This window comes from Mus caroli, chromosome 10 (genome assembly GCF_900094665.2).
Source record: "Mus caroli chromosome 10, CAROLI_EIJ_v1.1, whole genome shotgun sequence".
NCBI classification, from domain to species: Eukaryota; Metazoa; Chordata; class Mammalia; order Rodentia; family Muridae; genus Mus; species Mus caroli.
In genome coordinates, this window is record NC_034579.1 from 93,688,621 (window position 1) to 93,694,724 (window position 6,104).

At 37.8% G+C, this 6,104-nt stretch overlaps 1 long non-coding RNA gene across 1 annotated transcript; it reads left to right on the forward strand.

Moving 5' to 3' along the window:
• The first annotated feature begins 333 nt into the window (after nt 1-333).
• LOC110303849 lies at nt 334-4,496 on the forward strand. Its single transcript, XR_002378970.1, has 3 exons — nt 334-598; nt 1,875-1,989; nt 4,382-4,496. It is a non-coding gene; the product is annotated as an uncharacterized LOC110303849 (long non-coding RNA).
• Nucleotides 4,497-6,104: the final 1,608 nt, after the last annotated feature.

Below are 6,104 nucleotides of genomic sequence, written 5' to 3' on the forward strand. Positions count from 1 at the left end.
GCATGCTGCACAGGCATGATGGCCAAACACCCAAACTAATAAATTACAACAAAATGTTTTTTAAAAAGAATATTAAAATTCCTTAAGAAAATGGAAATTCTTGACTGTTGAGACAATGAGTATATGTTGTAAAAGAACATGTTGATAAATGAAAAAAAGTACCATACATGTTAAGGAAACTGAAGGAAATAGGATTTATTGGCGTTTCTGAGGTTGCTCTCAATTCCTTGCTGTTTGTAAATAGTGCAAACGTACCTATGTCTATTTATGAAATCTTAAAATTTCTAAGATTGATTTTTATTGTTTTTTAATTTTGGATATATACAGGAGCCAGAGGAGACCAGAGGTATCAGATCCACCGAAGCTCGGATAAGGCTTTAGATAGGACCAAGCTAGGTTCTGCCAAAGCAATACACACTTAACTGCTGAGCCACCTCCTGCTCCCAGTGTCTCCTGTTGTAAAAATGCACATTCCATCAAACATCTGAAAGAAGTAGAGAAAGTCTTTATATTAAATGTTAAGCATTCTATATGAAGAGACAACAAGTTTACATTTGTAACATGTGGAAAGCACATTTTAGAGCTATATTATACCAAGGTAATGGAATTGTCATACTTTTCAATTAACCCCTTTTAAATATTCACTGTGTAGACTTGTTTATTTAGACTGAGTGTCTGAGCAAGCCTCAAACTTACTATGAAGCCAACTATGTCTGTGACCTTCTGATCCTTCTCTCTCTCTCTCTCTCTCTCTCTCTCTCTCTCTCTCTCTCTCTAAAGTGCTGGGGATACAGGGTGCTGAAGCCTGAGCCTATGGTGTTCTGTATTCTTGTAAAGTATTTAACCAACTGAGCTACATCCCCAGCCCCACACTCTTTTATTCAACAGCTGATGCTACAGTTGGTATTTTTCAATATTTTCACTGAATTTCCAGCGAAAGTTTGTTGAATTTAATGAATTTATTAAAATTTCACTCCTTTGGTTTGCTAAGAGTGGGGTTTCCTTCATAAAACCAGTGTTGCTAGCTTTTGGAAGAAAAATGTTTGTATATATAAAATGATCACATATATAAAGTTTAAAATGGCCTCAAAATGTAATGCATATACCAAATAGAGAACAAGTCTAAGGGCTTGTTTTGTTGAATTTTCACCAATTGAATGTACCAATTAGTCAGGATCCTTCAAAATATTTTTAGAGTCTCATATTCTCAGTGTGGCTCGTGACATGTTCTATACTCCACCAAAGGATAGTCACTGTCATGACTAACTGTAATGTCAAAGGTTAATTTAATCTCTTTCTGAAAGCATGCAGAAGAAATTGTTCAGTATGTACTGATTTGAGTCCAGTGTCTACACATGCAACAATATTCTTGTGAGATTTTTTTTAAAGATTTATTTTATATATGTGAGTGCACTGTCACTGTATTCATACACAGCAGAAAAGGACATCAGACCCCATTACAGATGGTTGTGAGCCACCATGTGGTTGCTGGGAATTGAACTCAGGTCCTCTGGAAGAGCAGTCAGTGCTCTTAACTGCTGAGCCATCTTTCCAGCCTGCTAGTGAGATTTTGTATGTCCTTGTTCAACCTCTTGCTGTGTAGCTTTGCAGAGTGCAATGTATGACATTTATTTATGAGATGTTTGTAACCCAACGCTGTTATGAATGCTTTTGCACACCAGTGTCAACCCATGTGTGCATTTTAACTGGTTATACGTATAGCACTAAACCATTAGCTTATAGATATTGTTCAAACCAAAATTCTTTGCCATTTTATTACTTTGGTTGTTGTAACTTTAAATCTCAAACTGAAAGTGCTAAAGCTGTTGAATATTATAACAGTACTATTAAGTTTAAATCTCACTCCATTGTAGCTGTAAGATGATACATTTTAAGGCTGAAGGACACAAACAATGGAGAGGAATAGAAGCGGCAGACACAGCACATACGTCCTACTCTGCAATGCGCTCCTTTTCTGCAGATGCTTAGGTAAGGTTGGGGCTGAGTAGGGAGAGCCCAAACTCTGTCGAATCTGTGGTCTTTGCTTAGTTTTTAGCATTCTGTTTTCCTGTTAGGCCACCTAGGATAATTAGAGACACTTGAACATCTCATATTACAACTAAAATGCCAAAGAGAAAACAATCTTTAGTTAAGAGCATGAGCAGGAATCCCTTTGAACTTTGGGCGTTGAAGTCTAAATAATGGTTGCTCACTGCTGTGTGGCTTGTGCAATGTACTGAGTCTGGGCAATCATATGCATTCTATGCTAAGAGTTACAGTTACAAACAAGAATGGATCAATGAAACACTGTCCAGCATGGACACAGTGTGAACAGCCATGGATGTGAGTAGTTTGGAGAGCGGGATAGATTCCAAGCCTAAAACTATTAATGAGCAGTGGAAAAAATTACTCACAGGGACACAGAAAGCAGAGGACACAAGAAGCCAAGAATGTGAAAAAAAAAAATAGAATCAATCTTATCATCAATTCAGGATTATATTCTGTGGGATAATAAGCAAGGAGAAATTAATTTTGAGCTGTTTTCCTTATCAAGAGTTAAATCCTGGACTTAAACAGTAGAATCTTGAAAATAAAAAAAAAGAGAGAGTTTGTGAGATTTAAATATTTTAACAACAGAAGCATGAGCATACAGTGTCTTAACCTTACATAACCACTACATCAGTGGGATATAGTGACATACTGTTTCACTTAGGACCAATGAGCCCTAAAATCATTTTTAAAAACATTTAGTTTTCTATATAATAGATTCCAGCTTCTGCTTTTTATATTGCACACAGAGAAATAAATTGAAAGATTAAGTGCTGATCTTTAAAGACCTAAGCTGATGAAAGAAAAAAAATCTATTTTCTGGGTCCCAGCCAAGAGTAGGTAAATACTGCAGGGGTGCTCTGTATCACCATTGCTCTGTGAATCACTCTCTGCAGCAAGTACATATTACAATTCCATTGTACAGAGAAGCCCGGGAGGAGAGAGTGGGGAAGGGGAGAAGGAAAAGGGATCGGAGGGAGGACTTAAACATGCTTCCATGTTCACAGAGTTCACAGTGGATGGGGTTGCCTACACAGGTAGCCCGGTAGTCACTCCCTCTCATGTCCAGAGAACATCGGCTCAGCCAACTGAAAACTCATTCATATTTATTTTCATTCACCTCCTAGTACAACTTTCTTCAATCTTTCTGTGTCCACATCATCTAAAAATGGTATCTGTTTCCTTTAAATCCATATTTAATATCCTTTGTCGTTTCATCTAGGCATACTCAAGCACCATCCTTCTTTAATTTACTGTGTTTTTTTCTTTGTTTGTTTTATGGTCTCCCCAGGCAGACCCTGTATGCTTCTCTTTGAGCAGAGTGGATATGGAGATTTTGGTTACATTTTCTGTCATAAAACTTTGAGCAACTTGAGGTTCAGGACAGTATGCATTCATAATACGTGCTTTTTTTTTTCCTGATTGTTTATGGATAGAGAGTAAGGGCTCAGTAATTCAACTTTATCAACTTAATAAATAGTTATCTTATTGATAAGAAAAAAATAAGTTTGAGCCAGGCAGTGGCAAGTACCCTCTGATGCCTCAAGTGCACTAGGGAGCAGGTGGATCTCTGTGAGTTCAAGGCTAGCCTGGTCTACAGAGCTGGTTCTAGGACAGTCAGGGCTACACAAAGAAACCTGTCTTGAAAAACAAAAACGAAAGAAACCCTGTCTTCAAAAACAAAAACAACAATGAAAAAAATCAGTTGATGTTTACAATATAGACTATGGATCTTTTAAGTTATTTTGGCCTTAAGTTTGAAAGCTATCTTCAAACTAAAGGTTGATATCTAACCTTGTCATTAGTTAACACTAGATAGACAAGTTATATATGTAAGGATGTGTGTGTGTGTGTGTGTGTGTGTGTGTGTGTGTGTGTGCATGCACGATGGTACAGGGAGGACAAGAAATCCAACCATTATTTAAAATTTCAGTGAAGACAGAGGCTTCCTTCCTTTAATATAACGATACAGGATATGTGTCCTGGTTCTCCTTCTACTGAGCAGAAAGTGACGCCAGTGTAGGTTCATTGCTCGAGCACAGACACATATCAAGCAGAAGAATGTTCCCACTCTTATATGAGATGGACTAGATGAATGAAAGTGATACCACATCTATAAACATTTAAGAGTAAAGTGGCAGCCATGGGCCCACCACTAGCTCAAAGGGAGGCTGGGAAATGTAGTCCATAGATGAATAAAGTATTCTGGTTATCTTTAATACTGAGCATCATGGGCTGAATTGCCACCCCCCATCTGAAAACCTTTGTAATGCAATTATATTTTTTAAAAGTGATTTTAAAGAAAATAAATCAAAATGATGACTTTAAGTAGTTCTTAATCCAATAGGTTGTCCTGAAGAGAAGAGAAAAAAATACAGACATACAGAGGGCTTGCCACACAAAGACATACATCTACAAACTGAAAAGGCACCAGTAACCAAACATTGGTACCTTCATCTTGGCCTTCTGGCTTGTAGGATGCTAAGAAGATAAATTTCTGTCTTTGAACTCAGCATCCAGAGGAACTCAGACCACCCTCTTCTGCTGATCCATGTCAATCAGGTATCTTCAGATATTTGTACAAGATTTGGTCAGAAAAGTCTGATTTCTGAGACAAAATATGAAAAAATGTTGAGGCGATACAGTATGGAGGCAAAGGAATTTGGGGGTGATAAAAAGAGGAACGCAACTTGATACTTCCACGTAATTACAAAATGATTTCTGACCCTGCTGGTCTGCTAAAAGTTTCACAATGATGAGAATATTTGTCTACTTTATATACAAGATGTGCCTAAACATTCATTTTTGGTCTTGTATCTCAAGGTCTCTGTGTGCATATTTCTGGTGCCTTGATCAGCAAGTCTTTGCCTATTGGTTTTTCTGTGTCTCTGGCTTTGTTTTAATTCCACCATTACAACCATGATGCTTGGTATTTATCCCAAGTTGAAGTTTTCTTTGTTGGCTCATCTCTCTTGATTGTCTTCTTCTATTTCAAGTCATCTATTCTCACAAACCACTCTCCTTGGCATAACTTGCAGGTCTCCACACATACCTTGGTCTCCATCTTTTCAATCCTTATTCTTACATTAACGAGCCCTGTTATCACTTCAACCTGACTCTTTACATCACTTACAGCCTGTTGACCTTGCCACCCTGAGATGGGTCCCTAGTAATACTGCAGCCCTAACTTGGCCTTTTACCTTGGGAAACCTCTTTGCTTTTGTCTGTGTTAGCATTTGACTTAGGAATCACTTCACATCCAGCTCTGCTTTTCTGGCTACTATTCTTTCTTATGTATTAAACACATAATGAAAGATTATCAAGGCTGGGTATGTATCTCAGTTGGTAGAGTGTCTACTTATAAGCATGCAGTAAGTCCTCAGTTTGATTCCTAGATCGAACTGTGTGTGGTGGTTCATATCTGTAACCCTAGCTTTTGGGACGTGGAGGCAGAAGGGTCAGAAGTTCAAAGTCATCTTTGGTCCTAGAGCAATTTCAAAGGCAGCCTGGGATTGATGAAAACAACGAAACAATCTCACACACTCCCTCTCAGGGGATCTGCAGGGAGCAAGCATGCATTTAAATAAGCCAACTAAATTGTGTTTGACTGTGCAAGTGTCTTATTCTTTCAACACCAAAAGTTATTGGTAATTCTCACAGGAAATGAAGACTTTAGAATGACCTCATTGTAATCACAGGCAGGGATATTTTCACCAGGATCTGCAATCCAAACAAAAGTTATAGAGTTGTACCCTCAACCTCCAACATTATCTAAAACCCAGCCAATGTCAGTATTGAAGACAACTTTGGCTAATCCATTAAACCGCACCTCAAATCCTTGGCTTATTGAATCATTTGGCCATATTTCTTCACTATTAAATTCTCTGTATTTAATATTTTTAGTCACACTCGTTTCAGTGTTTGGGACTCATTGCCCACATCATTAATGCGCTCCTTAACTCTATCAGTTTTGTTCTTTGACCCTATGTCTGTTTGTGGTCATATGTTTTTGAACTTGTACTTGTTTCTCTAAGAACTATAAAGCTCTCTGATTG